Genomic DNA, 13573 nt, shown 5'->3' with positions numbered 1-13573 from the left:
TAAAGTATCTATTTTGCAATTACTTTTTAGTGTGCCACCTTGAATTTAAATTAAAAAATTAAGGTGAGAAGCAATTTGAGAGATACTAACAAGGTGCAATATTTTGTTATAAAACTCCTACCCAAAATTTACAATTCCATTTATTTGTTAGTATTCAAAGTACAAAAAGAAAGAAATTGATCTGTAAATCTGCTGCACATCTTAATGGAGAAGAGATGACTTTTTATTGATTTAATCACATAAATGAGTATTAGATGTTTCAAAATTATTAAGCAGGTCTATGAAGATTCATAGCAGAGAGGAGCTGCATGAAGTCATGTGGTGGAAATCCTGTTTCACACAGTACGGAAATCACAGCTTCAGTCAGCCTTAGAAATGAAATATTTGAGCATGTGTGACACTTTTCTGGGAATATCACCTTCTGCTGTGCCCCGCTGGTGGCCTGCCAGCTCTTTGCCTACCATCTTAGGGGACATGGCAAGGCAGGTTGGGCTGATCCTACATGTGGTGTGATAAATTGGCTAATTCATATGACACATTGTGATACTGTGATTCTTGCCAGGGTGTTGGTCCTGAAAATAACGTGTACACGTATGTGTACTTTGCTCCCAAGAGTATCAGGGCTATGAGAGTGGTCATTGTGCCAGGACCTGGGTGTTTCTGTGTGCAAATGTTCTCAAGATTGTGGCATCTGGGCACCTAGAATGAAGTACTGTATTATTAAATGAATAAGTATGTTTCTGTTTTAGCTGGCCTCCTTTCAAAGTGTAATGCTCATGTCTTAGTAAACTTGTTAATTTTAGAAGTGGTGATTGCAATTTGAATTTCTCCTGTTATGTTGCAATCTTGGACATTTTTTGCAGCACAGGATTTTTTTGCTTTGTCAAATGTTTGACACAATTTTCCTCTGATGTGTTTATAAAACTTGGGTGCAGCCCTGCTGGATTTGTGATAGCTTGTGTGCTCCTCACTCTGGGCTTCTTCACCTACAATTCCTCTTGGTTTTTAATTTGTATTTGCATCTCAAGAGTGTGTTACTGGTGTTATTCTGACTATATGGCACATCTCTCTGTAATGGTGGCTTCTGATATGTACTAAAAATCCTAAAGGGCTTCACTTCCATATGGCATTTTCTACATTAGGAGGCAAATGGGAAGGATTCCTCTTGTGTACATTATGTTGAAATGAGTTCCCTTGTGCAGCTGGTGGGATTCTCACTGCAGCTAATGGTACTGTAAAACTGAACCATCTGCTCCTCTGGTCAGAGTGGCTGGATTGTTTCTTCTTGAGCATATTCCCAGAAGGACAGAGAAAGTCAAGAGCAAACTGTAAATATATGTGAGTTTGTCATGGGAGGGGGTGACATAATTATAAATCAGATTTACCTGTCAAACTGATTCTGTATAAATATTTATGATTTTAAACTATAGAAGAAAGACCAGAATTCCTTGGTTCAAAAGGGCACATGGGGTTGGTATTCTAGCATCAGCTGTACCGAGGCATTACCTATTGAAATTGGATTATGGAAAGATAAAGCATTGTTCTGATGTATTTAAATTAAATGTCTTGGTTTTTAAACCCTTTTGTTTCTTTGGACTTTAGGCATATCATGAATAGTCTTGCAATTTGATGTTATTAACAGCAGTATATAATTTTGAAGAGGGCATGTGTGCTGGTTTTGGAAAATTGACTCAGAACGGCAATTTCTAATGTTTCCTCATTGTTTTCAGTAGTTTAATCCTATCTGGGTGTGACTATGAAGTTTAATAATTTGACTTTTTTTAGTAACTTGTTTTGCAGTGTTCAGACAGGAGAGATATGTGTGTTGAAATTACTTGAAAGGTAACTCTAGGGGCTCACAAAGGATGATTTCTGTTAGGAAGGACGTGTTGGTTTTGTGTCCACAATTGCCACTGATGCTCTAATTGTCTTTCCTCTCTTTTCCTTTCAGTGAAAGGCCATGCAGTAATTTAGTAGTCTGTTAAAATCAAAGGAATTAACTACCCTCAATGTGTAAAACAATCTTTAGGTAGCAAGACACCACTAAAATCAGTGAATCTATGAAAATTGTATTTTGGTACGAACAGTTCCTTGGTAACTAAAAAAAAAAAATTAATCTTCATTATTGAAATATTCACAAACAGTGACAGAAACCCCATTTTGCTGGGAGGTAAACAAGTGCGTGGTAAATAATTAGATGGTCAAGAGCGCATAAATATTGCTTTCTGCTTGCTTGCTTTGCTTTATTCATCCTAACCTTTAAGCTACTGTAACAGGACCATGGTAGTCAGTAAGTCCATACATATGCCTTCAAATATATTCAGAGTCTTTTTTTATGCTGATTCATCTAGATTGACATTAAAAGCTGTGTGTGTCAGAAGGATGCCACCTCCTCCATATATACATTGTCACTTTGAAGAAAAACAATTAGTGATGCTAGCAGAATGCTGACTTCTCTGTGGTAACCTAAAGCTAATCTTAAGAATGTGAGTCTCTGCAATAATTAACTTTAAAATGACAGCTGTCATACCACACGTTTCCTTGCTGAAATGAATAAAGAAATATTTCCCTTATGTTGGGAAGACTGTGAAAGACCTGGAAATCTGATGCTTTTGATAATATCTAGCTCCAATTTTATACCTAGCTCAACGTATTAAATGACCTTCTGGCACTCGTTATTGGAGAGGAAATTTCATTCAAATTACTTCTGCCAGTATTTCAATATGGCCTTAGAAGAAAAACAATATTTGAGGAGAGAAAAATTTTCTACCTTATTTTCTGGAAAGCTCTTTATGAGAATTGTCTTTTGGAATGCATTAAAAAGTAATGATCCTTTTGCACACTAACAAGTGAGCTTGTGGGGAGCTTCCAGTACAGTCTCTATTCTGGGATATTTGTGCTGCTTAAATACAATGGGACTGGTGTGCCAGGAATGGAAGACGTGTCCTCCTAATATCCAGAATAAGTGATGGTTCAGAGAATGCACCTGGATTGTTGGTCGGGAGTCAGTCTGTGTAAATTAGATTTTAAATTAATTTTGAATACTGCTGGCTGTTTCCCTGCTGGACTAAAACTCAAAATGTCCTATGGGGTTAACAACTTAAGTTTTAAGCCTTGAAAGGTCTTTGTTCAGATGGAAACTCTCTTGAATGAACACTTGGCTATTGCCCAGGGCAAACCAGTTTTTCAAGTCAGAACTTTCGTGGAGAGGAAACCAAGCAACACACAAATGGTGGACAATATCATGTGTTATTTGGATCCTTCTCATGAAAGAGGCTGCTGAATATAAAGTAATTTTAAACTGATGTTTTAAGCAGGAAAAAAAATATTGGTGAAAAAGACTGGCTTCAGAAGGGATAGGAGGAGAAGGGGACTGAGATCAGTGCTAGTATGGAAAGCGAGACAGAAAAAGTACATACTGGCAGACGTTTGGTGTGGAAATGTGCAGTTCTTGTGTGTAATTGAAGTCGACACATTTGGGTTTTGGAATCCTTACAAAGTCTGTGCATCTGCTTATTTCAACTGTTGTTTGTCTCTGACAAGTAAAATTTAAATCCAGAATACCCATCAGCTTAAACCTCTGGGATGGTCTTGTAGATGTGTCTGGTTCTGAGGAACCTCTACTCATGCTGTGCTGATGCTCTTCCTAGGTCTTTGAAAAGTTGCTGGGTTGTGTTGAGGAGCAAACTAAGATACATGTTCTTCAGTGTGCTTGGGATTCCCATTACTTTATTGGCAGCTGAATCCTGATGTTAGCAAGGAACTGTACACTTAAGGGCACAATGTTTTTGGCTTTGTTTTTTTAAAAAAGCAAACCAACCTGGTGATGAACGAGAGTTTTCAGTCAGGTGCTGAACATTTATAATTGACAACTACCTCAGTTATCATATTGAGAAAGTACATGGTTATTTCCAAAGCATTAAGGAAAACGCCTTTGAAGTTACTTGATTCTGCATTTGTAGCTAACTAGCACATATTCCCTCAATAGTTTTTCACAGCCCGTTTTTTTTCTTTTTTTCTTTTTTTCTTTTTTTCTTTTTTTTTTTTTTTTTTCTGTTTGGAGAACTACAGAGTAATACCTGTCTTCTTTAGGGTAGGTGTGTAAATAAAATAAGCATTTCAGTAGCGAAATTTCAGAGTTTATTCCAAGTCTCTTAGAAGTTTAGTTTTAAAGACTGGATTTGCTTTTGATATTATGTTGGCTAAAGGTGGAAGGATCCATTGAATGAGAATCCGGAAGAGGAATACTTACAAGTCTTTGACAGAGTAGTCCTTGTGCCAGATGTGAACTCCAAGCCACCTTATAGCCACCAAGTCTCTCTTGGCTGTCATTTTAGGCAATGCTGTGCAGTTGAAATGTTTTGAGATCGCAAGTTTAGTAAATCCCAATGTTTTCCACAAAGTGCCTCAAGTTTTAGGAGTTGGTATGTGATTGTTATTTCATATGAAGATAAAACTGAGTAATGTATTGAAAATCTAAGCAAATATTGTGCTTATATAGCAGAATTAGTCTCCCCATATCCATTACTGTCTGCTGTGTTTATGTAGTACTAAGAATATCGCTTAAACTACTTCAGAATCCATGGAAGATGTAAATGTCACTTCATGTGTTTTATGTGGTGCTGTAGGAGTTACTTTTGGTCTCATAAGACACTGGCCATGAGCATGTACTGGAGGAGAGCCACTGGAACCCAAAGAGATGTGAGCAATGTTCTGCAAGCACATATAGGAGCAGGCTTTCCCTCAGTCTTTGTTCCCTAAGAAAACAAGCTTGAATCCTGGGGTGACATTTCAAATTACTTATTTCCAGTATATTCTGTGTTTTCCTGATCTTTAGTTTTGTTCCAGCCTTGATTGCACGGTAAATTAGTATGTTACAATTAGCAGACTTAATTTAAATTAAGCATGATTGCTGTGGAATTTGAAGACCTGACTCTCTGTAAGCGTTTGCATTTGTCTTCCTTTGTGTCTTCATTCATGTACGTTCTGCAATTTTCATGAGTCTCATTTGGTTTCATGCTGACCATGCTGGTTTCAGACTTCCTGGTGGAACTGAAAGGGTACAGTGAGAAAGCTGGGATATAGCAATGAACTGCTTCAAGAAATGTATTTTACAACATTCTACTTATACAGAATTGTGCTGATTTTGTTTAACAATCCTGTATTTCCCTCCTTTGTCTTAGAGAATATTTAAGCCATGTTTACCTGTGCTTGTGAGTTTGTGCTAAAGTTTGTTACACATAATTTCTAAAAAGAATACCTGTTTCTAGTTCTTTTTTTAATTATGAGTCAGTACATAAAGCATTCCAAAAGCTTTTAGTGGTTTCTTCCTTTGTATTGTGAACCTATTTTGGAAGATGTACATTTATTAAGTATCTGCTTTTTTAATAGCTGAGTAAATTAAGACTTCACTAGGATTCAGTTTTTTCCTAATTTCTTATTAATTCCTTTTCATCATGACTACTACTATCCATTTTTTTTTTGGTACATTCATGTATTTGTATTTACTGCTCTACACTATCTTACTGTAATTGGAATGGATTTTGATTTTTGTCTCCAGCCTTCTTAAGTAGAATAGCTTGTAAACCAGGGACACTTTCTTAGGCGATGACAGAACTGCTTTTCCCTTTGGCTTTACCCTGCAGCAAGCTTTATTTTTCAGCGTGGGGCTTTTAATGTTTGTGTTTTTCTTCTACTTAGTTTTGTGAATGACTGTTTCAGCTTCAAGCTTTTAAAATTCCGAAACTCTGTGTGTGCCTATTTGTAGTGTGTTTCTATAGTTATTAAACTGGAATGACCATCCTTGGATGAAAAATTGATAGCAATTGGATAATGAACATTTGGCTCAGATAACAAGTAAGCTTTACACAAAAGAATGGGGTTTAACATGTAATCAGGCCTCATTGTTCCAGAAACTCAGCTTTGCTGAAGATCTGGGAGCTGCTCTTTGTGCCAGAGCAGGATCCGCACCCTCTGCCTCCTCTTCTTCAGCTGCCTTTTGTGGTTTCATTGCTCCATTAACTTGAAATGCCTTCTACAGGCATATTTTCTTATTATTTTGAACTAGACTTTTTATTTGATCTGATACACACTGCAGTATAATTAGCTTATGCATTTTTGTAAGTGTCTTTTCATGTCTTTGTCATTTTTATCTGAGACTCATCTGTAGACAGACCTGTGTCCCTAAAAAAGTAAGGGCTTGATTTGCAACCGTGTAGTGTCTCTCTGTACATGATTTTATTATGGTTTTACTCTCTACACTGAACATTTTCTGTTTCCATAGAACTCCAGCTCTCGCCTGTCAATTTGACATTTAGAACCAGCCTCATCTAGGTATATAGTTTCCCTCCCTTTCATTCAATGACTCCATTCATTAGAATGGTCCCAAGCAGCATTTCTTTTCACAGATCTGAAGGGCACAAAGAGTGCAATATGTATTATCTCTGGATGCCTGTTTTGGATAAAAGCAGCACACCAGTATGTATGTCTCACCTTTTTCTTGCTCTGGTGGGGACTGCCTCTGCCCAGCCCCTCTTGAGTCCATTGGACAAAGCAGGGGATGTTCCTGTCCAAGACATCTTAATCATGAACAAATCTCAAAACTTTGGTAGTTTACTTGCTTATATTACAGTTTGTTAAGCCTACTTATTTTCCTAATATCTCCTTTAGACCACTGCCTACCTTAGCAACCTCACATTATGCTGGCAATGTTTAGAGATTTTTCAGAATTTTTCTCTCATTTACTTGTGTGCAAGTGTAATCAGTGGCCAATTGTTTTCAGTGCTTCAAACCCTGAAATTGTCCAGTAGGGTTGGTATTGTTAATCTCCATAGCTGAAATGATGAGTCTTACCAATAGGGTTCCTTAGAGTACTGTCAGCTCTGGTATTTACCCTATCTGGCAATAATTTAAGACTGGTCAGACATGACAACTTGTATTAACTAGAGTAACAGCTTCTTGACTCGCATTGAGTTGTGAAAATACAAAGGTATCATCAGTGCATCACATTTTTTAAGCTTCTATATAATCTATTGAAAAGGTTTTGGCTGTGAATCACCTCTAGAAATTAAGCCCTGACTGCTGGTTTTTAGGGAAGATATTCAACACAGGAATTTTATTGTCCATGTGTGTCCATTTCCTCGTCTAACCTTCAGAATATATATTTTTTGAATGTGGCAAATAATCTTTGTCCTATTTACATTTATAACACTCCCACCCTGATTATTACTCTGCTGTATGACTGTGTGAAAATCTGCTCTGCAGAGAGAAGGCAACCCCACTGACACAATCTGATTTGGAGATAATTTCTAAAATAATGTATTGTGAGAATAGCTTTCAATTTAGATACTTGGTTTGTCCTCACACTGTGATTTGAAACTGCAATTAGCTGATAAAGAGCTAATTCAGAACACCTTTTGATACTTAAAGTAAGAAAATGCTATGAAACAAAACAGAACTGTTCGTGTTGCGTGCTACATAGTGTATGCATATAAGTTACTTTTGATATTATTTTATGCAGTAGTTATATTAAAACTCATTTTTGAATCTTGGAAAACTGTTTCTGTTCACTTTGAGCTCATCTGCCTTGTTTCCTGGATGTGTCTTTAGGGAGAGCGTTAAAAATGGATTTGTTATGCTACTCACCTGTATATCATTGTAAGCTACACAGTTAAGAGATTTGAAACAATATACAATCAATTTGTCATTTCATTCTTGAATTTGTTTGCTTGGGTACTTTGGAGAAAAAAAACGCGATAATCTTCCATGAGAATTGCCGAGTAGAGACTTATTATAAAGCAGTTATGCTACGTGAAGCATTTAATAATAGAGTTGGAGGAAATGGGAAATGAAAGCATGCAGTTGTGCATAGTTTTCATTAAATCATCCTTTTACACTTCATGATGTAACTTCATGGCAGTGTAATGCAGAACACAACTGAAGGAGGAGATAGTAATGCTTGAGAAGGTCACTGTATGTTTTTTCCCATTAAATGCTATCTGTATTTTTTCTGTGGTGTGTCTTGCATGGCCAGAGATTTTTTTTTTTTTTCTTTTCATATAAGAATGAAGATAGGTTTGGAGTGCTTTTGCAAGGGAGGAATATTTCAGAATAAAGTGACTTGCTTCAGTTGCAAATGGCTGTACCAGTCATTGTAATTTGTTTTGACATTTCATTTTGTTTGGCTTTGCAAAGTTGTTCCTGTGTTGTTAATAATGCAAAAGGTCTGGACGATACAGCATGATGTATGCAGGTGTGCACCAGCCTCAAAATTAGGCAAATTAGACATAAATTTGATGTTAAGTGGCAATTTTAGCCTTTTCTTTTGCAATTTCTTAGCTTGAGGTAGTGCTGCTTCTTGAATTTTAGCTCTAAACAAAGAAGCTAAGGGTTTATCTCTCAGCTTGTTTTAGATGAAAAGAAAATGGTCTTTCAGGCAACAAATCACTTGCTAAGCAATAAGTTGTTAATTTTCCTTAAAACAAAAGAACGAGTCTTTGTATGTCTTGCATTTCTCTACTCATTGGTCATGTCAGTTAATATATTTGTTAGCATGCAAAAATGTGTGGTGTTATGAAAAAAGATACTTTTCATGATTTTTCTACCTCCCCAGTCCATGTGTTACCCTTGGATATCTGTGCAGAAGTGCAGCCTGACTTCACAAGTTGACTCCATCTTTTATCTCCATGCTCTGTGCCTTCCAGAATTCAGGTCTTTCCACAGTCATCCACACAGTGACTCTGATTTTCTGGTACCAGCATGAGACATGGGAAGACACCATAACATCTTCCTTCAATACAGATGGGAAAGGCTTTGACCACACAGGCAGGACTTTCCCCTGTTCTTGGGGCTTAATAACAAGAAATATGGACTTCTATTTCCATCCTTCAAGTCTTAAGTAAGAATGATTGTGTTGCCATAAGAGAAGAGGAGAGAAGGGTTTATTGTAGGAATGTGTGAACTACCAAACCTACACCATGAATAATACTTTTTTTTCTCTAGTTATTCCTGATGAACAACTTTTAAGCTATTCTTAAATGTGAAAAAAAAAAATAAAATCATTTGAACCAGATGCTTACTTATTCTTATCTATTTCAGTGAACTAATTATCCCTGTTGTTGGTAATGCTAAAGCTTACAAAATTGCTTCCATCTTTGAATTACTATAATTAAGACAATAACTTCCACATCTAGTTAACATTGCTGCACAGCTGGTGCATTCATTGACATGCAAATTTTGGATTTTGTAAATTTTCTGCCATTGTGAATAAAAATTTTAAATACTTATTTTCATTTCCAAAATGTCTGTTTCTCATAAAGAAGTCTTTGTAAAGCAAATCAACTGAAACCAAATTCCTGTAACATAAGAGCAGAATCTAGTGAGGTTTAGTTAGGTGATAGTACAGCTTAGGAAAGTTTGTAACCAGAGATAGCTGCTGTAGGTATGATTATTCTGAAATTTGCATTGCATTTCATAGAGATTTGGATTCACTGAACTAAATGTCAAATCTGGAACAACACTGGTGTTCAGCTTCTGAGATGTTATTTTGAAAGGAATTACTAGTTAATGCACGAGTTAATCCTGCACCCTGACAACCTTAGATTGTTTACAAAACTAAAACTCTGTAATTAAAATTCAGTAATATGAATCAAAAGCATTAATAATTACAAAAAAAGCTGTGCTTTTTCTGTACATCTTTTTATTTCAAGTTGATTTATACTGAACTCTGGGGGAAGACTTGTGCAGTTGGTGCTAATCTTGTTTACTTGCATGATCAGGAGCTTCAACTATGAGAAATTTTTCAAGGCCTATAAATTTAGATTTTGAGAAATTTCCTTATCATTATTCATTGATAATAGTTGGCAGTGCTATGAAATTACTTTATTGTGGTGGTTGGTTATTTATTTTTGAATTGTTTTTCTGTGGCCATGCTTTTATTACATGAATGCCTCATGGACATTAATCAGTTTTACTCAGTGAGTTAGAGGTGTCCCCTGAGTAAACTGCTAAAGTAAAAAATCAAATATTGATTTATTCTGAAACTGAAAAATCAATTTCTTTTCCAGACTTTTTTAAAGCATGAAACAAGGTGTACTTTCTTTTTCAGACTGAAAATGCATATGAAGCAAAGTGTACTAATGGTGCTCATTTTAGAGGCTCAGTTCTGGAGTAGCTGTTGGTGCAGTGGGGAAAGGTTTGTCTGGGTCCAGTTGAGAAGCACTTGAGCTGCATGCAGCTCACAGGTACATAACCAAATGTTCTCATCAGTAACTCTGGCCAAGGGTGCTGGCTTCAGGGCACATTTCAGTGGGTCCAAACCCAGTGTCCAGTTACCAGACCCAAGTCCGATGTCCTGCAGTGTTCAGTTTCAGGAATGCACTGGGAACACTTCAGTACACGTAACAAATGTTATTTTTACTGCAGGCACAGAAGTTAACTCTAGAAATAGTAAAAGCACAATTTCTGTAGCGAGGGCAAAGGAATCGTTTCGGATATTTTGATACAAACTCTGTTTTGCTGTGTGTTTAGAATTAAATCAAGTTGCCTTGGTGCTCTCATGGGTTGCAAGACCTGGGCTTGACAGCACAGGTGTGTGCCCTGAGTGACACAGGAGGGCAGGGGGTGACATTTTCATGTAGACAGCCCTCCAGATTGCTCTGCTGGCTGGAGCTCAACCCTGCAACTCCAGGCAGTGCAGAAACTGCACTGTTAAAATTGAATCTGAACGGAAAGACCCGGAGGGGATTTGTTCTCTGAAATTATGAAGTGGAATCTGAGGAAAAAAGTTAACAAGACCCATACTAAATTGTGAGAGGAAAGGAGGGTCAGGGTAAGGCTCGCCTTGCATTTAATGAAAATAGCAAAACTTTGGGTTATAAACAAATAGTAATGGTTGGAATCTTTCTGGGTTGGTTTATTTTTTTCTAGTTAACATACCTATGCAGAGATGCATAGGTAACCTTTTCCTTTCTGCTTTCTCCTACTCCTGTTTAGTTATATAGATTGTATTATTTTCAGGGCAAGGAAACATAGGATTGTTCAGAGAATTTGTGAACAGTAACAAACAATGATTAATGCAATTTTAAGGGATTAATATGGTTTCCTTATTATCATTTGCTTATAGCTCAATATTGAGCCCAGTGCCGTCTGGCTGGCTAAAGTGCATCTTCCAGGAAATATTTTTTTCTTCAGCTGTTTCTGCCAACACTTAAATTGATTAGGTTGAATTTCTTTGGCACAAAGCCCTGGGTAAAGCTGGCTTTGCTGCTTTCATATTTAGGTGTTCTTCTTTAGGAGGTGCTCAAATGCTGTCCTTGGGGGAGATAACCCTACTGAAGTCTTCCTGTTACCCCCTATCTTTCCCCCTTTTATATTTTTGTGACTAACAGAATTTCATCTCCTGTGTTCTGTAGTTTCTTTGGGATTCCATGATCTATTAAAATTTTTGTCTATATATCCAGAGAGTTCTCTTGAACCAGCAGAGTGCATGATTGCATTTGTTTGTATATTTTTCTTATCATATAACATAGATTCAGGAAATCAGAAATTCTGGTTTTAGCCTCTGTGTAGGTTTTCCTTACTGCCAAAACACATATTTCACAGAAACTGCTAAGCAAGCATAAGTGATGTTCCCCCTTCCCAGGTTATAAATCCAAAGAAATTGAAAGTTATCCAGTTTTGGGGGTGTAAAGAGAATAATTTTTTATTCCTAACTTGGGGCTAGGGTTTCCCTCCAAGCCATTCCCTCCTCTGGGTACATTTCTGTAAACCTGACCTATTTTAATGGGTCTCAGCTGTGCTTGCTCTCTGGCTGCTTAACCCTTTCTCTTTTGGTTCCTTGTCTTTGCAAACAGAGAAAATGGGTTTGTAAAACTCAGTCCAATTTGGCAAACTTGGGCAAGCAGTTAAAAAGCTCTGAGTTTGGGACAGCTCATGTTCCCCATTATGCTGCTATTTAAATACATCAAGTTTCCATAGCCAGCTCCAGAAATCCCTGTGGTAAAGTGTATTTTAAGAACACTTTTTAGCAAAAGGATACGACCATAGAAGATGGAACTCTGTTTTCACATTGTACTGGTGTTTATATTGAGCATGATCTTGAATTCTTGTGTTTTAACTTGTTTTAAAATATTCAGGATTTAAAAAAAAATATTTCTTAAATAGTAATGTATATTATACTAGAATTTTTCACGTAGTGAGAAAGATTTTCTAGTAATATGAACATAATGCTTACATATTATCTGTGCTGGAATTGAGTATTCTGGGTTTTTTTGAACTGTTACTGGAATGGCATAACTGAAAAGAGGTCCAAAAAATCCATGAGCTGATATTTTAAACTTCTTAAAATCAGGCTGTTAGCTTTTCCATGTGATGTACACAATGGCAATCAGTTTTTGGATGGGCTGTTGTTGAATAATGCATGAATGTAAATGGAGATTGTATGGAATCAGTTGGATAATTCTGAGGAATGCTTTAAGTACACTAAAGAGCATGAATAGCAGTTAATGGTGCTTCAACTTTATTACTGTTTATTATAGTTGGCGGTTCAGTTGTATTTTTTTTTTCTGCATTGAGTTCTCTTGTTTCCTATAGAAAAGCAATAAAAAAGCTTACAAATAATAGTCAGACACACTGTATCCTGTGGCAGCAATATAGTTTTGCATTAAATTGTAATTCTTGGCAGTCTGAGTTTTTACTGTCAGGCAGCTCCAGAAGATCAGCCTGGCAGAGAGGACTGAGGGAGTCCCAAAACACTGGAAGTTCAGAAAGCAAAGAACAATCTTTGTTTGTGCCTGTGGTCATCCAGCCTGGAGCTTCAGAGGGCACCTCCAGAGCTGGGCCAGTGAGCATCTTGTTCAGTCTCTCCTCAGCCTTCTTCACTCCAGTCAGTTCTCCCACCATCTATCAAGATCCATATGGTTTTAGTAACCTCTTGTGAGACCTGATGAAGTAAGCAGAAATGTTTCTGCCATCTAGGAAGCAAGTTAGAGGTACAATGAGTCTTTGTGTGTAGCTTTAGAACTTGATCCTTAGTGAGATTTGGCTGGGAACTAGGACAGTTTTATTCTGTTTAAACCACAAGAAAAGTGTTAATCAGAAAGTGATGTAAATACCTCGTTGCTGTTGTTTACAGCTCCCATGTTTTTAAATTTTTTTCTTTGCCCATTACAGTTAATTTTATCATCTTGAGAGCTAAATGTTTGGTAATAGCAGTCAAGCAGGCACAGGCTGGGAAGTAAGCAGAGGAACACATCCTTCTTTTCATTTGTCTGAGTTCTGAAACTCCAGTTTCAGAATAACATAAATAAATAAATAAATATGAACTACGTCATGCACAAGTGACATTTTCTTTGCTGGAAAAAGGTCCTGCTAGTGAGTGAGCTTAATTTGGTGGAAGGCTTGCCTGGAACTTTCTCTGCAGAGTTTTCTATCAGTATTGCTGCACGTGTCTGCAAAGATTGTGGAATCTCAGGTTTTAAGTTTTATTGGTTATGCTGCTCATCTGCTGAATTGTGCTAACACTTTGCTTCATAACTTTAACTCTGCCCTAAGGAATATGCTCTGGTTTCTTACA

General features: G+C 36.9%; 1 protein-coding gene across 12 annotated transcripts in view; it reads left to right on the top strand.

Moving 5' to 3' along the window:
* MAST2 (microtubule associated serine/threonine kinase 2) overlaps nucleotides 1-13573 on the top strand; it is a 180431-nt gene that overhangs the window by 101101 nt on the left and 65757 nt on the right. The gene's annotated exons all lie outside the window — the stretch shown is intronic.

This window comes from Heliangelus exortis, chromosome 8 (assembly GCF_036169615.1).
Source record: "Heliangelus exortis chromosome 8, bHelExo1.hap1, whole genome shotgun sequence".
In the NCBI taxonomy this organism is placed as follows: Eukaryota; Metazoa; Chordata; class Aves; order Apodiformes; family Trochilidae; genus Heliangelus; species Heliangelus exortis.
Note: the sequence above shows the minus strand (reverse complement) of the source record. Positions and strands in the feature narration are given on the sequence as shown.